This window comes from Mus musculus, chromosome 10, assembly GCF_000001635.26.
Source record: "Mus musculus strain C57BL/6J chromosome 10, GRCm38.p6 C57BL/6J".
In the NCBI taxonomy this organism is placed as follows: Eukaryota; Metazoa; Chordata; class Mammalia; order Rodentia; family Muridae; genus Mus; species Mus musculus.
This window is the reverse complement of record NC_000076.6, coordinates 124,369,250-124,391,409: the sequence shown is the minus strand read 5'-3', so window position 1 is coordinate 124,391,409 and position 22,160 is coordinate 124,369,250.

Here is a 22,160-nt window from a genome sequence, read left to right as displayed (position 1 = left end):
TTGTTAAATTTCTATTGTTTGGTATTTGCTCCAGAAAACATTGCTTTCCTATTATATCATTAAAACATATGACTCTCTTGAGTACTTCTTTTATTCACACTAGCAAGCTATTTTCAAATTCTAAAAGATACCCAAACTCTTGAGTTATCGCCATTCTACAATAGCTATATTAAAATTATTTTCTTATTGTTATAAGAAAATTATTAAAAAGTCATAGTGTAAAAATAACTGCCTATGTGACTTGAATAAAGAATGTGTGTTGCATAGTCAGTACAGCTAAAAGGAAGAAAAAAATGAGAAAGAAACAAATGAAGTGAATACTAATTTTAATCCAGGCTTTTCCCAAGATAGAATTTTCTAATCTCTGGGGATAGGGGGTGAGAAAGAGAAGAACTTTAAATCATAAATATCTTTCTGAATGAAAGAGACAAAGAACAACATCCAGGTCCAGCTTGCTGGTTTAAATATTCTCTAGGGTCAGGAATGATAGGAGTGGAGTTTTCAGTAATGAAGCACATAAATCTATATAAAAATATTCATTATTTCCTTGGCTGAGTATGAAGATCTTGAAGTGAAGGGGCACAGGAAAGAAGAGCCAAGGTAGATTTAGACAATCAAGGAGACTCTTTAGAGCTTATTCAAAAAAGAGTAACTAAGATTAACATAGTTCTGAAGTGGATATGGTGTCTTCAAATGCACATAGCACACTTACTGATCATATATTGGCTAAAATATCATCAAGAACAGTTTTGCAATTATTAAAGAATTGTACAAGATATAATCTTGTATAACTTTGTAATTTAATTAGAGTTTTGTAATTTCTAACTGGATTTCTCTTTGGATATTCTTGCAATAAAATGTTTTGAATATCAAGGGATGCCTGTTATAATTGATATGTTAAAATATATTCAAGTAAATACAAAAACTACTTAAAATAAGAAAAATCATATGACAAAGAATGGAATTTTGGTACTGTAAAAAATTCATAGTTTATATTATCTGTTAGAAACTAAAACTTGTTTAAAATTAAGGACTTTTAATTCCAGGGATCTATAAAAGCAAGTCATTTTACCGAACACAGAGGACAGAAAGTACAATAACAATGGTAACTAAGGTAATGTATCAGGAACAAAGAAACAGATGCCAATCAAGCCAAATATATTCATTATTGAGTTCATCAATATTATTTAATTGAAGTAGAATAAACAACTACATAACTGCCCACCAAAATCCCCGAAAAAGCAGATAAACTATATGCAAGTGAAAAAGTAAGAGGTTAGACGATATGAACACCAGGACTTCAGATGTGCAAGGAGATAAAGCAATAGATATCTCAGCTCAGATGTCTCCTGCCATTACAAAAGGAAGTTTCTTTTTCTGATTTACTCATTTAAATATTAATTTCTTCTAGAAACATTCTAACAGAAATAGCTAGAAAATATGTTTTTCAACTATACAGCTTCTTATTCATGATGACACATAAAACTTGTCATTGTCTGTGAAAACATGTGTCCACTATATTGCAGATTTAATTTCTAATAACAATTCTGAACCTGGAAGTAATATCAATATTCAGAAGCAGCAACCTGGATAAATAATATGAAATATAATTTTACAATTCAATGTAATACTGGGCAATACAAATCAATAAAACTTTTTACCAAAATGTATCTGAATTTGAAGCAATAGCTAAGTGAAAAAATAATGAACAGAGGAATATATGTTTTCTAGCTCTGTTAGTAAAATTTTAAAATTAAGAAGGATACTTTATAGTGATAAAAATTAAAATAGTGGGTCTCTATGACCATAAAGTTATATGCTGGAATACCCTTACTTGTGCTCCATATGTAAATATGAATGTATGTATGTATATATGTATGTATGCATATATATATATATGTGTGTGTGTGTGTGTGTGTGTGTGTTATTTATGCATGACACACACACATATATGCATGTTCTCAATTGCACATTTTTTCCTGATTACATTGCTCCTTTCTTTAAAGCCCATTTTTCAATGGCACAGCAAAATTCTAAAAACAAAGTAGTAAACATTTGTCTCCAATTTTCTCTTCACCTTTTCCTTCCAAAATAGATTTCCACATCCACTGCTTTATTAAATTTTGTCAAATTTAGCAGTAATCTTACCATCACTAGTATAGATAGATAGATAGATAGATAGATAGATAGATAGATAGATAGATAGAAAGAAAGAAATATATATGTAAACTCAATCTTATTGAAGTAGCATCTTACATTCTAACCTTTCTGGAGGATGTTCCTGAATTGTCTCACCTGCATTTCTTTTGCTGTTGACTTTTATTGCTTCTCTCTCTTCTTTACCAATTTTTCATCTCTGCAATTTATTGCCCAAGTGCTAAACTGCTTAAAACCTTCTGTACTTTAATCTAAGAGACTTTCCATTTGACCAAAACCTCTTCTATCGTGTTGGCTGCTGCCTGCATATTTCCAGACTCACACTCTCCCTGAACACTATCTAGGACCATGAATTCCCCTGCACGTTCAGCATTTGCATATGTTTGGACTGTACATCATCACCTACACTACCTCTAATTCTATCAAAGTGGCAAAGTTATTATTAGGCTCGCCCTATGTCATTGAAATTTTTTCTACCTTCCATTTTCCTACACGTTCTAAAACAAAGTCTGTTTTCAACATTACGGCAAGAGAGTCTTTTGACTCGCTATGTGTCAGGCCATTAAATTTAGTTGATGAACACTTCTCTCTAAATTGTATTGCAATCAGCAAGCTGCAAACCCTCGTGTCTTGTCTGTTTTTATACACTATTATCTTTTCTCCTATCTCTTCTTATTATTTTTCTTTCTCTTGTTTGTACTGGAGCCATTCTCTTCTAAAGATTTATTTACTGTTTAGTTTAGTACTTAATGAAATTACAGCATTCACAGTTATTTTTTTCTTCAGCCCTCTGACCAGAACTACAGAGGACTCACTTTCTTTTCTTCAGATTAGCTCCTCAGCAAGCCTTCACTTACTGCCCAAATGAAATAGCCAATTCTCCTTAAGTGTGGTTCTATACTAGCCACTGAAGTCAACTGTATAATAAAAAACTAATTACATCTATATTTAACATGAAAGTAGTTTCCTTGCCGTTATCCCCTAAGTTATGTAGGCATACAACTTAAAGAACACTGGTGTTGTGTTAGATAAATTAGTAAAGTACAATTGATTTAAAGCATGCAAGTGTGTGTGTGTGTCAATAAATCCATAAAGAAATATGCTCCTCACTAAATATTATATCTCAGTTGACTACAGTTTCTTGATAATATTTCTCCTTTAGCTACAACCCAGATTCTCAATGGCAGACCAAAATTCCAGAACACAGTGTGGGTATTTTCTCCAATTTTTCTCTTCCCTTTGTCTATCAAATCTATTCCAGCCAGATGCCTACATGCTCTGCTTCAGGAAATCTTGTCCTTCTACTTATGATTATTATTATTCTTAAAAGTACCTTTATATCAAATACTGTGGATTTTGTTCATTTTTCATCTCTTCAAAAAATTAATATTCAAGTTCTATTAAATCTAGAACTCACATTTTCATGGTTTCTAAAAATGTATCTTCTGAATCTGTAGAGAACCTCACATGTAATTGCTCCTCATTAAATAGTTGAACAAGAGCTGGGCATAGTGGCACATGCCTTTAATCCCAGCACTTGGGAGGCAGAGGCAGGCAGATTTGTGAGTTTGAGGCCAGCCTGGTCTACAAAGTGAGTTCCAAGACAGCCAGGGTTATTCAGAGAAACCCTGTAAAAAAAAAAAAAAAGCAAACAAACAAACAAAAAAAAAAACAAAAATAAAAAGTTGAACAAATAATTTGAGTTCAGTTAAAATAAAATACTTAAAATGTGTTTTCTGGTTGCTGAAATCACTGTGGTTTTTTTTTTTTTTTTGCACTCCCCATGAAGATTTTCTGCCATGTTGTCTGTTATTTGTATGATGTTTTTATGGATATGTTCTTAGCTTCATATAGCTTTCAAGCTTAGGATGGAGAGAGAGGGAAGAGAGAGGAGGAGGAGGAGGAAAGAAGAAGAAAGAGAACAAGGAGGAGGAGGAGGAAGAGGAGGGGGAGGAAGAGAAGGAGGAGGTGGAAAAGAAGGAGAAGAAGAAGGAGAAGAAGAAAGAGAAGAAGGAGAAGAAGGAGAAGGAGAAGGAAGAAGGAGAAGGAAGAAGGAGAAGAAGGAGAAGGAAGAAGGAGAAGAAGGAGAAGAAGAAGAAGAAGGAGAAGAAGAAGAAGAAGAAGAAGAAGAAGAAGAAGAAGAAGAAGAAGAAGAAGAAGAAGAAGAAGAAGAAGAAGAAGAAGAAGAAGAAGAAAAAAGAAAGAAAGAAAGAAAGAAAGAAAGAAAGAAAGAAAGAAAGAAAGAAAGAAAGAAAGAAAGAAGAGAAAAGCCAGAAAATAAACACATGTTCAGACTCATGTTGCAACAGCTCTCACAGTTGCTATGTATTGAGTCCCAATTTAATTTTTAAAACTCATACACACCTGAATCATCTGTGCTATGTTGAATAGTATATTCTTATCATGCTGATAAAGATAATTCCAGATATCATTATGTTAACATATTTGTGGAAATGCATGCAGAAGTGTCTCAGCAGTTTTAAGGGTGTATGGATGTTTGAGGGAGTAGATGAACATTGTTTGTCATAGGCAAGATGAAATGTAAACCCCCTAGAATCAGAAGATCACTTTGGTCCCCTCACTATTACATAGTCCTCACTATCATAATTTTGAAATGGAAAGAACCCAGATTATTATTTAAATATTAAATATTATAATTCAAAATATAAGCAATGAAAAATTCTACTACATGATGGGTAAATTTAAATCACTAGCTTATGAATGAAAATATACCAGAAAAAGATGCATAAAAAGAATGAATATAAGTACAACTAGAAAAGTAAACTATTCTTTCTAGTTTATGATCCCTGGCCTATCTAGATACATATGTGAATTGCTTTAACCTTCAAACATATAAGCCATGTATACAAAGGGTATCTGCATCACCTGAGAGATTTCATCAGGCACATTGTGTTCAACTGTGTGTGACTATGCTGATAAAACAGATCCAAACATGGTTTCACTGGAAAGTTTGAAAATGATTCCAGAATGTTTCATCTGGATTTATGTTAGCATGAACCAATTTACCCCCCATACAGGGCTTAGCTTGGGAATGAAAAGACAAACCTGAGCATATTCATGGCTTCATTTAAAGAGTCAGTACTTTTCTACAAATGTTTAATCTTCTTGGATTTTTTTTTTTTTTTTGCATTGTGGCATTATGGAACCTGCCTTCACCAGAATTTGACAGAATCAGGTCTAGGTTTTAATTACTTCTCCCAGAAAGAATTCTAATTGGCTTAATTTTGTTCAAAAGGTTGTTCTTGGAATAATTATCATTCTACAAAAGATAAGTGTATTATCCAGAATTCCAGTGCAATTTTCTAAGTAGGCCATGAAAGATATGTGGACACTGTTACAAACACTGTTATTCTTGCTGTGCTCTCAGAAGCTATCCTGACTAGTTTTCTACCCCGTGCATGAGTGTGAATGTACATTTACTTAGCAAATTATCATTTGTTTGTGTAACTCTGGCTAGAATGAATTTGGCTTTTAAAATAATGACTTTTAGTCACTATCAACAATTGTTGTGTGTTATTTTAAGTAGAAAATTGATTGTGTAAAAGTCTTGTAATTGTGTCTTTTTATTCCCATAAATATGGTTATATTTTGCTTCAAAGTCCTTTTTAAATGAGCTTCAAGAAAAGCTTGTCTTCCTGGAGTAATTTTATTGCATACAAATTTGAACATTATTCAATCCTACCTCAATTAAATACATAATAATCATGATATATATTCTTTTAATGAAATAGTCAGCCAGCTGTAGTAACATAAGGAGGCACACAATATGATGAGGAAAAAAATACAATGTTTATTTCATTTCCCATGTCTTTTTAAAAACATATTCAGTAATGCTTGTGGAAGAATGGGGAGGAGGAGTGTTCATCACTGTCCCAGTATGTGTGGGAACTACAGCAATGGAATTTTATAGTAGGAGAGACTGATTGAGAAGAACTCTGAACATAATACAAACCAATGGAATAAGAAACAAGGTTGGTGGTTAGAGGAAGGAAATTTACTGAGGAAGCATAAGGACAAAGGATTTGCATAGCACAAGATCAGCCCTGAAAATATGCATACAGATAAAATTGGCCAGACTGAGAAGGTCATATGTATGTATTTAGGAATATACATGCCAACAATAGACATGATGTCTCAATCTACACAAAGAATTACAGGCAATTAAGTGATGCTTTATAGCAGGAAAAATCGTCTCACTCATGGAAAAACCTATCAACAAATTAGGTCAGCCCTGAAAATATACAAGTAACAACATATGGACTGAGCAGGGTGTATTTAGGGGAGTGTGTGTGTGTGTGTGTGTGTGTGTGTGTGTGTAACAGTGGTAGGTGATATCAGATGCATGAATTTGAAAAAGATCAACTGAAGGACAAGTATAAGGGAGATTTTGGAGGAAGTATCAAGAAGGAGAACATTAGCCATCTTTGATCACACTCTTTGGTGTGTCATTGGTGTAATTATATTTCTAACTCAAAACAGAATTAACTTGAAGAAGAGGATTCCAACTCAAGCATCATGAACTGGACTTTTGCTGGGGTATGATCATATACTCAGCGAAAAATGGAAGGTTGAGGAGACTGATCGGCAGCCAAAATCTGAAGGTAGCTGTTTCCTGTTAAACAGACCCACCACCAGGCTTTTTGCCCAAACTGGATGTCTCAAGAAAGTACGTGTTAGATCTAAAATCATCTCTTGAAGATTGGCTAGAATTGGTTCGAGCAGAATATCCCTGTCATTTACTTAAAGACAGGAGAACACATGCAAATAGCTGTATATTCAGGAAGCAGAAAATGGCACAAAGCAGTGATCTGGAGCCTTTGTGATGATTTCCACAGACAGAGCAAGCAAGCAAGCTAGGGGAGGTCTTGGGATCAACTACCTGTAATAAATCTGGCAGACTTTAATGTCCCCATGTTTTATTTTTTTAATATCATCAGCTGGTGTATGGTTCTAGAATGTCAAAAAGCTAGAAAATATTGCTTTGTGTGGCTAGTGGTGAAGAAAGAATGACCTTCCCATATCCAATGACACACCAAAGAGTGTGATCAAAGATGGCTAATGCCTAAGGGTTAGCTGACACAAGGTAGGTTCTGTGCAGTTACTAAGTTTTTATGGCCATTACATATTGTGATGTTCAAACATAATATAAAGGAATTTCAAAATATGTGTAATTCAAAGCACCAAACAAAATTATTCAGTATGTAATAAAAGGCTGATTGGCACATTATTTGTAATGTAGTCACAATATTTGGACTTAGAGATCTATCAGATACCTTTATGGCTAGTTATTATCATCACTGATGGGGTGATTATTCATATGCTAATGTATGAACTCTCAGTGTCCTTGGATGACTGCTTAAGATCTTTGGTTTTCTTGAAACAATAAAATCAAAATATTCTATTCATAGGTATTGTGGCTATTGCATAATAAGATGGTCTCTGAAGACTTTAGTCACCCGAAGAAGACACTATCAGAGGGAAGTGTGGTGCCAGCAAGCATTGATGAACTTCAAAAGGCCACCAAGAAGTAAATTCTGATGCAATTGCACTAGGGCTCTTAGTGAGACAAGGCTTTATAGAAAATGGAGAGGAAGCAAGGGGAGTTTACCCCGGCAAGCATTTAATTGTATGACTATCATAAGCTGACAAGTGGGTGTTCCAAAGCAAAATTATGAACAATCACAAATGGGTTGAAGTATATCTGAAACAATCAGACTTATATTTGATTGACTGTTGCTAGGAAGTAGCTAGGTAGTAACTCTGAGGAGATTATAAAATCTTCATCATTCAAGTGCCTACAGGGAACTAAAATCTTTGACTATGAAATGCAGAAAGGTCCAATGACAGAACTGATGGACAGTCCTTTCCATGAACCATGCTCCCCTTTCCAGTGTTCGTCCCTCACTTTGGACAAGGGAAGGGCCGGAACCCTCAAACACTACGGAAGCAAAGGAAAAAGCAAGATGGGATTCCTGTTACTCTGTCACCTCTAGAGCATTAGGACTAGGAAGCAGAGGAAGCTCAGACTGTCAAAGGCTAAGCACCTTGCACTGAATGAGGGGAATACCTTATTGATCCAGTGTGATCTTCATTTATTGGCTGGAGAGCCAATGGAATATGAGTGACCAACCATAAAACCATATCCTCCTGCAAAATCTTTAGGATAAAGGGAAGGGGAAAGAAACCACAGCTCATAGCAGAAAAGGCTATGTAGAGTTAATATAGTCAAAAAAATGTATATGCTAGGGCCTGCATTTGGTAGTACACACTGTAACTGCAACACTTCATTAATTTGTTTTAGGACAGCCAGGGATATATAATGAGACCCTATCTCAAAAACATAACCAAAACAGCGACAGCACAAATTAAGTATATATCAGGTAGCTAGTTAGAAACAACCACATGTGAAAGTCATTGACAATGGCTTCTTCATTAAAATCAACTTTGATTCCTACATCCTCTGTCTCTGGCAAGTAAACATTTTTTCCTGTGGAAAAATAGTGACAGGTTATATAGAGGAGAAGCATCAAGACTGTCTTACTTTAAAACTTAAAATACCCCATGGAGGAACATCGTCAGATTAGACAAAATGGAGAGAGGGTAAAGAGAGGAAGTTGTCTTTGTGTATGCCTTAAAGGTAAGGCCATTTTCTCCTTTGAAATCACAGCTCTTTGTATAGATTTATTTTTCTTGTCTCTTTAATTCCTTTTAAACTGCTCTGTTACAAAACTGTTCCCCAAAATTCCACTGTCTGGTTCATTCTCTGGCACTGGGTAGAGATATGCGTTGGAGACTGTCTAGAAGACCACATGTAACTGTTTAAGTAGGCTTTCTAATATCGAATGGACATACCAAATGTCACCTCCATTAAAAGTTAATCTGAGTGGGTTTGCCAGTTACCTGGTCAGGAAACAATCCTTCTGGAAAACTCTCCATTAGCGAGACTGATTGGGACCTAAAATAGAGACTACCAATGATTCCTTCAGTTCTTGCTCATTCCTTAAAAATGGCCAGCAATTTTTACAATAGGCTGCCTCCTGTGTTCTGGTCACAACGGTTTGTACAGAAGTCACACAGATTCACAAGCCAAGTGGAAACCAGAGAGAAATTACAATGTCACACTTGTGTCAAAAAGTCCTTGACATGGAGTAGAAGTTATGAAGCTAAAATTAACCACACCAAGAGGATTAGACTACTTATAATAATTTTCCAATACTCTACCATAGCAAAATTAATATCTGGAAAATGTATATATTTTACATAAATGTCATTTTTTAATTTACTATTTTTGCATGGACTGTAAATATGGAGATTTAGGTAAACATCATAAAATAGTCTATTAAAAATAAATCAAGCAATTAAAATATGTGAATTAAATAATTTATATGTTAAATTTTTTCTACATATAATTTCATTTGCTTACTCATTAGGACAATGAAAATATATCTAAAAGTCAAATAATATTTATACATGGTAGTATGATATGGATATTGAGTAATATTGATACATAGAAATATTAAATACCTTAAATTTTAAAATTGGACTGCTAATTTGTTTTAAAGCAATTAACTTATTTGACTTAAACTATTTTTTCTTCATGCTTTTCCCTAAAGCTATATTTTAAAGTTTCACTTTGCTTTTGTGTGTCTGTGTGTGAGATTATTTCTAAGACATTATAAATAACTTGAATATTCATCACAGCAAAATGTTGTTCTGTTTCCAACAAGAATCATAAAAATATTCATTCACAATGGCATTAGAAAGGTTACTAGACAAAACGGCAGATTTTAACATCAAGTATTGGTCATATATGGAAATATTCAGCAGGAGAAAAGCCAGTTGAGATCTGGTATTCCTTGGATTAATTCAGCTTATAGTATGAAGAGACTGTAAATCTACTCTGACTCTATTTCCTGGAGATTGAACTTTTGAGTAGTAATTAAGTTTAAATGATGTGAGGCTGGAGCAATGGTTTGGTCATTAAGAGAATTTACTGCTCTCTCAGAAAACCTGAGTTAAATTATGATCATCTGCATCAGATGACTCAAACGAACTGTAATTGGGATGCCATGGGGATCCAATGCCTCTGGCCTCACGGGCTCTTGAACTCCCATGCTTACATAGAGATACACACACATACAAAATTTAAAATGACAAAAACATGTCTTTAAAAGATTGAAAGATGCCATATGGTAGAGCCCAGATTCACTGGCAATGGGTCAACAGGAGGACTGCAAGCTCCAGCCTAGCATGGTCTCCAGAGTGAGACTATGTCTCAAAATAAAGATGATTGAAGTAAAAGTCCAGTAGAAGAGTGTTCGTTTGGCATGATGGGGACCTGGGATTCAATCTGAGATTGAACTGACATACGATGTAGGAGGCTGAGCCTTGGTAGCTCTGTGCTGTGCACATTGGCATCCTCCACCCACACAGTCAGGCTCCGATCCGATGTCAAGGAGAGCCAGAGCCAGGGTTTTGAATTCTAGAATCATGACATCATGAAATTTTATAAAATTCAGTTAGTCAAGCTGTAGATCAGAAACATTAAATGGAGTCAGTAAGCATGATTGTTTTTTAAGTTTCACATTATGATTTCAGCTAAGTAATGCTGTGAACCTTGAGCTGTATCTGGCAAAGTATTTTGAAATATTTAGTAAAGTTACTACGCAAGCGTCAGATCTGTTGCTCTCTTGTGAATTATTAATAGTGCGGTTCCCAAGAATTTAGATTTCAAGCATAATTGGTTTTTGTTTTATTTATTTATTATTTTCCTACTGGAAAAGCATATATATATATATATATATATATATATATATATATATATGATATTTTTGTAAAAGCTTCATTAGTTATGGAATACATTTTTTTAGAGAACATATCCTATTTTATTGTAAACATATCATGTTTTCTATTTGTAACTTTCTGTTCAAACTTTTCCTCTAGCTTCTTTAGTATTTTAGTGCTTTATCTCTTAATGAACAGTAATTAGTTTAACATTAAGTTATTTGCATATTAAATATAATCATCACTTATCCATCAATAAATATGCTAACTATGCTTATAGAAAATTTCAGATAATTCAAGCCAACATGCTAATGATTCAAAAGATAATTAACTTCTATTTTGTTGTTGTTATCCAGATATATTTTCAATAGCTTAATCCAACTAGACAAAAATAAAATCCTACTCCTGTCTTCTAAGCATGCATGCTTAAGCTTAAGCTGGGAATATTTTTCATTTAAGAAAATATAAAGGGTAGGATAATGTTATGCACACATTATGATTAAGTGATACTTTTTAGATAGCATTTATTTACATTACTCAAAGAAGTCCTTAAATTTGATACTTTATCATAAACCAAAGCAATATATGTTAGAGAAGTCATTATGTTGGAGTCAAAGTAATATATTGTTAAAGTCCTATTAGGCTACTTTGTGACATGATTCGGTTACATCACAGTTTTTATTCCTAGACAATGATATAAAATTCCTAGAAGTCATAATAGAGAAGCTGGATGTCAAGGAGTTTCTAAAAGCAACATCATTTTGCTAAAAGTCAATAACAGTTATCAAACAGATTAATTGGCTGCTTCAACTTTACAATACTTGGAGAAAGTACTTTAACTCTGAATAAGGACGGCAATTAGGACATCTCAGGAATAATTGCCAATGTTTTATTAGGTTGCCTTAAAATGAAATCATAGGTGAAATGTAATTTAACATGGATAATGTTCTGGTTCATAGCATCCTATTCATGAGATTCAGAAAAACGACCAGGTCTGGGTCAGGCAACTACTGGACACTTTTGATTTATCAATGTTTATATTGTTTGTTTCTTGTTTTGTTTTGTTTTGGTATTTTTTAATGTCTATGAATATTTTTCCTGAATGGCTGTCAATGTTTCGCCTATATACCTGGTGAATGACAAGAACAAATGACTTTGGATCTCCAGAAATGGAGTTGCAGACAGTTTAGAGCTTCCATGTGGATGCTGGGAGTTGAACCCATGTCTTCCAGTGTTTAAATTACTGAGAAACACGTTCATCAATCTAAGGTGTTAATAAGTCTCTTACTCCCTTGTTTCTCTGCTTTTGTTCATTATACATAAGATTCTAGACACTTTTAATGATAAACATTAAATTAGAATCTCTACAACTGGTTCAAGGGATGCATATACTGTACATGTTTTAGTACACACACACACACACAAACACTAAAACAGATCAATAGAACAATAGATTCTATTATTCTATATGAATATGAGAAGCTATCAAGATAGGTAGAATGGTTGATTGAGTTAAAAGGGAAAGGTGCAAAGCACGAGTTTACAAAATAACTGAGAAAAGTTACAATTTCATTCACCTGCTTTGGCTCAGTGTTGTCTGAGCTTAACAACTGCCCTCACTACTAAAACTAATCAGTGCAAAGAGACCCAATTCTTTTCAAATCTTAGTGTCCAAAAAGTTTACCAGAAACCTTGAAATATGGGCCATCCTTGAAAAGAAGACTTAAAATTATTCATGGAAAACTCTGGCACATTTAAATTTGGTTGTAAGTGTAAATGGATGTATATGGATATATAAAAAAGCTAGAAATAGTCATTCTAGATACAAATACTCTTCTGTCATAGAAAATATATTTGGAAGACATTGTAGCAGATCCATAAAAGACTTCCTATTTCAACCTATGAGATATGCAATAAGCAAAATTAACAAACAGAATATAAATTTTAATAATGGTGTGTACACATTGATGTGTATACATTTATAATCACACCACAGAGAGAGAGAGAGAGAGAGAGAGAGAGAGAGAGAGAGAGAGAGAGAGAGAAAGAGAGAGGAGAGAGAGAGAGACAGAGAGAGACAGAGAGAGACAGAGAGAGAGAGACAGAGAGAGACAGAGAGAGACAGAGAGAGAGAAAGAAAGAAATAGTATAAAATAAAATATTTAACACATACCAGTATACTAATCAACCTTGACATATATCATAACTTATTGTTTAATTGCCATTAACAAAATACATTTCACCTTATTTTTAAATGGATACCTTTAACATCTTGTGTATTAGCTAAGACTTTTCAAATTTGTATACTTTTATATTGTAAAATAATTACATTATTTTGCTGTTCCTTTTCCTCCCTCTAACACCTCCTATTCAGCCCTCCTTGTTTTCTTTTGAAGTTATAGCCTCAGTTTTCTGTAATTGTTACATCCACACATATATACATATAATTCTAAATACACAAACATAATCAGCTTATTCTGTATAATGCTATTGGTACATGTTTTCATGTATGACCATTTTTAAAAATAATGAATTAATATTCTCTTCTATGGGAAAGGCCCCCTCATCTCTGTAAATTTCCCTCAATTTCCTCTGATGAACAGCTGAGATGAAAGCTGTATCCAAGCTTTATGAACATGTGGCTTGGCTGAGCCTAGAGATTTTCTAACTATCCCTGGGCCTAGTCCTGGAAGCTTTTAGCTTCCAATCTAATCTTCTGCAAGCCCACACCTTGAAGGATTCTTCAGTTTTGAGCTTTTGTCTGCTAACCCCAGCCTAGAATGCTTTCAGCCTCTGAAACTTACTGCTGAATAAACTCACTCCCCCTTTCTAGCTCTTTCTGAGCAGTGGCTGACTGGTTCAACTGAGCTGTTCTGGCTCAAACTCCTCTCCAAGCTGACTGATTCAAATTGGCTTCTCTCTGCTTCTCACTGAATTGCTCCAATGGGGAAAACTGCCTCTGATGCCCACTAACTGAACTGCACTGACTTCAGGAACTGAATGGGATGGAATGAACTCAACTGCATTCAACTGAACCACACCACACTCAACTGAACTCAAGAAAAGCTCTCCCTCTCTGCCTGCACTGCTCTTTAAAAAGCCTCTCTTTTTGCCTGTTCTCCTTAGAATTGGGTAAATCCTATCTCTGATTCATTCTGTCAAATCTTTCTCTGCCTTGTCACTTTGCCCCTCAATTCAATGTCATTGGAATTAAAGGTGTGTGCTAAGGGCATGTCTGTATTTCAACCAGAGGGAATGAAGTTGTGTCCTTCCACTGAGATCAAACCAACCTAGAAGGTATTGCCAGAGCAGCTATGTTGCTGGATTAATATTCCTCTACACCTGCCACCTCTAAGCTGCTTTATTTGCCTATAGTTTTTTTGTAGGGTTGAATTCTCAAAGGGCTCTGATTGTCCTTATTCTGTCCATGTTTATAAGTCACATGAATGAGACTTCACATACTCTACTAAATGACCTTGAGCATTATTTCAGAATTGTATTGTGGTTATGAGTTGGACTGTTCTCTAAGATGGCATTTTGATTGATTGGGGTTGTCTGTAATTGTCTGTCATTACAAGCAGATGTTTCCTTGATCAATAAGTTGAAGACTAACCTGTACGTGTAGGAACAAATATTTAGAATGTAATTAGAGATGTTGTAGATTTACTAAAGTAGTCGATTCTTCTCTAAGATCTATGACTTCACTATCGCTGTGTACTTGGCTCTGTTTCCAGGTTCAGACATGTTTCCCCTCTTATTAGGTCCAATTAGAGATCTGTTGGTTCCATCAGGGTGTGTGTGTGTCATTACTGAATTTTTAGGGTTATTGTACCATGCTCTTAATTGCTGATGTTCATAGGCATCATAATTGGTTAGGACTGTAAGGTGCTTCACCTCTTTGGAAGTGTGAAATGCATCTTCTGGTGTAAGATCCTGACAGAATGTGAAAGGTCACAGAAGCCCTGAAATTGGCAAGATGGATTTCATTGTTAGCAGAACTAGCTTTACTGATTTAGAAAAATAGAGGTGCATAATGCTCTAGCCACTCCTTGAACCCGTGTCTGTCAATGGTTGGACCATTCCTTGAACCCATGTGTGTGCCCACTGCTGCACCTCACTGCCAGGTGTTTGTGATATTGGTTCTAAGATATAGTCAGAAAATCTCCCCCAGCAACCACAGCCGGGCCAATCCGGAGTTGCTACACCTGCACCAGACTCTTTCCTTGTACCCCTCCCATACCCATTTCTTGAGAATAGACATTGTTTAGATATGTAAATCCCCTACTCCCCCCTTCTCCTTTCCCCCCTGAGGGCCTCTAAAAACTGAGACCCCTTTCCCCTCATGGTCGACTCCTCTACCTCTGCGTGGGATGTGAGTTGTCCCCAGAGCTCTGGCTTTCCCCGAATAAAGCCTCATGTGGTGTGCATCAAGCTAGGTCTCTCATGAGTTCTTGGGTATCTGCTATTGTCCCGAGGCCTGAGCAAGGGGCTCCTCTCAGAGTCTTTCACTGGTACCATGAAAGCTAGTAGGATTTGATATGTTTGGGTATGACTATCTCCTGAAAGACTTGCCACATACGAATTATCTATAAAACCATCCTATAAAAGGTTATGAAACAACAGTTGTGGTTGTAAAGAGCCTTAGCACAGGGTAACAACTTCTACTAGCAATTTTGCCAACATATAGGAGTTTTCTATTTTCCATTATACTGACTATTTTAATAGGAAACAAGTAAATATATGTGCATGTATATGTTTATGCTTATATTAAGCTACTAGACTCACTATGAAATCCAATGAGCTTCTTAAAATAATTTAACATCCTCTTATAGAGATCTGTCAATCTATCTAAAATTTGTTGTATTTTTTTATTTCACATTTAGAAAGTATAGTGTGGATAGTCCTGTCAATTTTTTTTCTAAAAATACTTTAATACAATGAATTATGTGAAATTATTTGTGATCATTGCCACCCTACCCCTGAAACCTAAAGCATTAATGTGCAATAATTTGGTAACAGAAACAATTTATGTTAATAAGACAGGTTAAAGTAACATTTATTGAAAAGGATTTTGTTTGTGAGGAATAGTTCCTTTCTTTGTTCTTTGTTAACTTGGTGTATAATGAATATTTAATCATATTATACTTGCATCTATTATTTTTTCATTTGCAAAGTCATAATACAAAGTTTAAAATATTAAACTATTTTATGGCAATCCTTGTATTAAATATTTAGCTAAAATTAACATGCATGCAGAGAAATTTAATCAAATATATAACAACATCGAATTTTCCCCTCAGTGTGAAATTACAGAATAGCTGACTCACGTTACTAAAACAATAAATGGATTTTAAATGTTACATAAATATTCTAATCAAGACTGAACAATTTTGAAACCTCTTAAAACAATTTTATTTGTTATACTTTTAAGATTATATGCAGTAGTAATAACCATCCTTGTTTTACCCACTAAATGCAACTGAGAACACTACAGAGACTGCTATTTTCCAGCTATTTAAAGATGTTATTTGCATAAAGTCCCACAGTATTAGCTTTATGTCTAAGGTGAGAAGAATTTTGTTTCTTCCTGATACACAGACTTATTCATTGTATGCAGTAATGAGATTCAGGTCACTAAGCATGTTGAAGACCGTTTTTAAACTTAATGGATGTTCAGAATCTCCTGTGGGAATGCAGCTCATTTGGTAGAGTTCTGGCCTGGTAGGTTGGAAGCCCCATGCTCCAATTTTGGCATTGCATAAGCTGGTCAGAGTGGAACACTACTATAATAAGAAGATGGAGGGAGGATTGTCAGTAATTCGATACAGAGTTTTATGTCAGATTGGGGTTGTGTTACACTGTCTTACAAATATCAAAAATAACTACAGTCTTAAGGTTTTGACTTATACATCTAATGCATTTTAGAAAATATGTATTCGTATGTAAGATTTCTCTTTTGCCTGTGAGCCCAGATTAGTTATGACACTGTTAATATTGACAGTGCTGGTTCCAAAGTTATTTCTAGGTCTCAGGGTCTGTACTAATTAATCTACTAAAAACTCTTTAATTGGGGGAAAAATAACTCAAAATGGAAAACATGCCATGAAAAGTGATGGCTAAATAGAACTTTCCTAAAATTTCTATCTAGTTCTACATTATTATTTTGGTGCCAACTTGAAGTTGAATGGAAGGTTGTAAGAAAGAATTTTTTCAGAGGTTTAAACTCTAACTCAAGTAGTAAGTGGATTCTGCTAAAAACGTATTTCAAACTTTTCTGTATGACTATGTGGTGGTTTGAATATGCTTGGGCCAGAGAGTGGCACTATTAGGAAGTGTAGCTTTGATGGAGGAAATGTGTCACTGTGAGTGTAGGCATTGAGAGCTTCCTTCCAGTTGCCTGAAAGTCTGTCTTTTCCTGACTGCCTTTGATCAAGATGTAGAACTCTTGACTTTTTCAGCACTATCCTTGCCCGGATGCTGCTAAGATGATAATGCACCGTGTAAGTCAACCCCAGTTAAAAGTTGTCTCTTATAAAAGTTGCCTTTGTCAAGGTGCTTCTTCACAATGATGGAAACCCTAAGACTACAAATAAATAAATAAATAAAATCTCATGGATATTCTTCTCACAACTCACAATTTGAACTGTGTGATCATATAAGCAGCTGAACAATTCAACGCTCTTAAGAATCTGTGTTCTAAGGAGAAGGATGACTCTTAATGTCTTCTGCACACTTTGGAATCCTCGAAGTTAATCCATTCAGTCTGGCATAGATACAGCTGAAATTTAGACAGGGGGTGCGTTAAATGAGATTAAATGTTTCCATCTCCCCAAACATCTATCATCTGTTTGTGGCAAATCATCCCAGTCCCTAACTTCCAGTGGCCTGCTTCCATCCTTCTACAATTTAAAATTTCACTCCTCCCAAACTCTTTTTCTCTACCACCTCCTTTTTCTTGCCTCTGTCACAACTTTTCCAATCTGAAGTTTTAAGGATTATCTTTTTTTTGGGGGGTGGGGGGGAGTTATTCCACTAGAATGAGGTCGTGTGATATGATGTCTATTTCTGCGCCTCGTTTATTTCACTCAATGCACTTACCTCAAAGTCTGTCCTCTCATGCTACATTTCTGATTGAGAAAGTACTATTCAACTCTGTACATGCATTATATTTTTAAAATCTTAGACAGTGTTTCCAGAAAATGAGGCTATTGTGAATAGCATTAAAATAGGCATAGGAGTGAAGATGTAGTTTTGAGATACTGATTCAATTTCTATTGGATGTATATCAGTATTGGTTTGGGGGATTGTTTAGTAGCTCTATTTATAATAATAATAATAATAATAATAATAATAATAATAATAATAATAAAAGTAACAATTGCAAGAAATTCTACCAACTGCTTTACAGAATTGACACTGATTTTCATCTTTGCATGATCTAAATTTACCTAGAGAAAAACATTTAGGCTTGTCCCTGGAGGAGTTTCTGGAGTGCTACTTAAAGTAATAACATATACCTTAAAAATGAGTTGCACCACACTGTGGGCTTGCCTGGTTCTGTTGGCTGGAGTCCCAGTATTCATCACTCTGCTTCCAAACTGTGGACACAATGTAACCAGCTGCTTCAAGCTCCGGCCAACAGGATTTGGGCACTGCCAAGAACTGAAGTTTCAAACTGTGAGCAAAAATATTTTTTTCTTTTCTTTCTTTGAAACAGGGCTTCTCTGGGCAGTGCTGAACTTTTTCCTAAGTTGCATTTCTTGGACTTTTTTGTTTGTTTGTTTTTTGACCCGTCCAGCAGGTCCAGTTATTCGTGGGTCTCAAGGGGACGGCTCCTGAAACCAAATGGGGGGTGAGAGAGAAACGGAGGCCAAGCACAGAAAAGATACGGAGTCGATCTGAATCTTGTCAAGGCCTCGTTGTATTCAGCAAAACTTGTAGTTTTTATACAAAAAGATCAAAGGGGGAATAACCCTTACGTGGAAGGGCAGGGGGAGCAGTGGTAACTTTCCTTGATGACTACAAGGGGAAGCATGATATCTAAAAGTACATCTTGTGGTTATGACATCTGCTGTTTGTGTCAGGTCTGGATCATCTTGGGGTAATTGTTGAAACAGCCCATTGGTGACCTTCACCTGGACTTAGTCAGCCTGGGGAGGAGGTCCAACTGGAACAGTCCGTTGGTGACCTTTGTCTGGACTTAGCTTGGGGAGGAGGTCCAGTTTTATGACTTATGACTTGGTAGTCATCTTTTTCACTTGGGTTATTATAAAGAATTTAGTTTTGGCTCCCAACAGTTTTTATTAGATATTTTCTTTATTTGTTCTTGGAAATTTTGTCACAGCAACCAGAAGAGTAACTAGCATAGCTGTATGGTTCACATTCTGACATACAGCAGACAACATTCCTTCCCTGTCATGTCTTTTCAGGAATTTTTATCATTGGGAAAAGGTGATTTCCCATTACACTTTTATTTGTATTTCTCTGAAGATTGTTGATATTTTACATGTTTCTTAACTTGAAGAATTTGAGCAATGTCTATTGCTCTTTTGTCAATTCTCATCTATTGAGATTTTGAAGTTCTTTATATATCATGACTACAAACCTTTTAAAGACTTATAGATGAAAATATTTCCCCTATTTTTAAGCTACCTCTTTACTTTGTTGATTTCTTATCTTATGATGTAGAAAAGGTTTAGTTTTGATGCATCTTCATTTTGTGTATTGCTGATGTATTGTTTATGCTTTGGAATCTCATTTTTAAAAATTCTTTCCTATTGTAATTTCTTGATGCACCAAAGTGTGTAATACAGTTTAAAGACAAGCAAATATTTCCTTCTTTGTTCTTTCTAACCAAGACTATTTCAATATTCCAAGCTTTTTCTATCATCTTGAAAAAAATTAAAATGTAATAGCTATTTCTGTGAAAAATAGGATGATTTATTTAAAGAACATTTCATATATTTTAAGAATATTTCTTCATAGAGTTGTTCAACCAATCCAGTGCAAGAAAAGTTTTTGAGGCTGAGCATGTTTATATGAAGCAAAATTAGTCAAGGTGAAAAATAAAGGTATATGTCATTATTGGAGTCAGTCCAGTTTAAAAATAAGCACTGAAAAAAAAAAGACACTATGAAGGAAACAGGCATTTGGGGTCTTGGGTATTTATATTCCAGTTGTCTGGAGGAAAGTATGGTGTGAAGAACATTTACTAATTTGGGACACGTTCTTAAAGCAATGAGTCATTTGACTGAGATAATGTTCTTACCTAACACAGCATCTCTGCATTCCAGGAATAGTATACATGCCTCAAATATATGATGTCATTCAATAGCAAGGGCCTAGAAAGCAGGCACTGCCATCACCCTGTCTCTGGAGAACTTCACTCATGGACTAAATTACTTGAGTCATCCTGCTAGAGACCGAACAGGTGTTGAACTGTAGGCTATTGGAAGCTAGATCTGAGATATGTTGAGTCTCAAACACAATGTAGCAATACATGATGCTTTGGAATTCTAATTGAAGCTGATTGAAACTGAGAAGGAGTAGAGGCAGAGAAGAAAGGCTCTTTAACCTCTTTTCATTTTTCTGTGTAAGGTCTGGCCAAAATAATTACCTGCTATACATCCTTTGAACAGAGATCATAGGACCCTCGTGTGAAAGGTATCTTGCTGTGTCACTGAGGGAAATGAGTAATGACAGCTTCCAAGAAGAACCTGAAGTGAATGGACTTGGCTAAGCTCTTGGTTAGCCAAGATAAGACCCTGTTTGACAATCACCCTTCTCCTCTTGTATAACCTGAACCAAAAAGTTCACAAATCCCTCTGAGTCTATTTCTAACATTAATAAGATGTTACATTTTGTTCTTCTTAATATACTCTCTGTTGGGGAGGTATTATGCTATTGCTTCAAGAGGAAACCTAAAAGATATTGCTGGTTTTACCCCATCACAAGTTTAACTAACTTGCAATACTACCAAATCATAAAAATAGGGTCAATTTTTATGAAAGGATAATAAGGGAAGCAACCAAATATATTTAACTAGCTGTCCCACAGCTCTGGATAGGAGTCAACCTAGGCAAGAAAATAGACCATTTATGCAATAAGGTATACATGAGTCAGGGAACTTATTATGATTGAAACTTCACAGAAATACTTAGATAACTAGGTAATTAGAGTTTCCAAATAGGCATATCCGTTGAAATCATCTGGATTTAAAGATGGATGAAGTAACAGAAAACAAATGAAAATTCCGATTGTGGGGTGATTTTATTTTTTACTGCATAATAGTTTGTCGCTTCAGAGAAGCATGGGAAATAAAAAGTTTCACCCTAGTAACACATACGCTATATTATTAGAGAAAACATGTATAGATATCAGAATTTGAATATTAGTGGTGAATGGAATATCTAATCATGAGAGTCTTCAGGATGGGGACATTGAGGTCCCTCTTAAACATTGAAGTGCTGTGTAGAATTTATGAGGAGACACCCAATAAAATTCTGTGAAAATGTTTAGCTGACACTTTCTTCAAAAATGTTTCCTCATTTTGACAGGGGCAGGGTGGATTGCCTCAATATTGTGCCAGAAGATATTGATTGATCTATATCATGTTGTAGTTTCCTTTTGAGACAAAAGAATTATTTGTAGGCATATAATACTTTAAAATTTTAAGAGCTAAGCGTCATGTATTTTTAAGTAAAACTCACAGAATACGAACATGCTACTTTAATTGTTTCTATTCATGCATTTGAGTGGCATTATTACATTTGAATTATTTTATTTCCACCCATCTGAAACATCCCTCCAACTCTCATCTCAAAGTTACAGAGGTTTTATTTTGCTGTCTTTTGTTTATTTTTTGCGATTTATAATACTTGATATCTGTTATTAGGCTAACATTACCAAACCGAACCAAAAAACCCGAATTTACAAATTTAAGTTATCAAGCCTATAGTGTGTTTACTTTTGTTTTGGAGAGTGATATACACTTATGCAATGTGTTAGGATTATATTAATCCCCATTAGCATGTTATAGTCCTTTTTGCTTTAAAGTCCCTGCCCAATTAGTTCCCCAGTGACAGGACCATTGAACAATAATGATACCCCACTCCATAGAAATCATTAAGAGTTGGTGGCTCTTCAGAAAGCAGAAGGACCCCCCAGGTAACTCCTCTATCTGTGGTGGGATGTTGAAG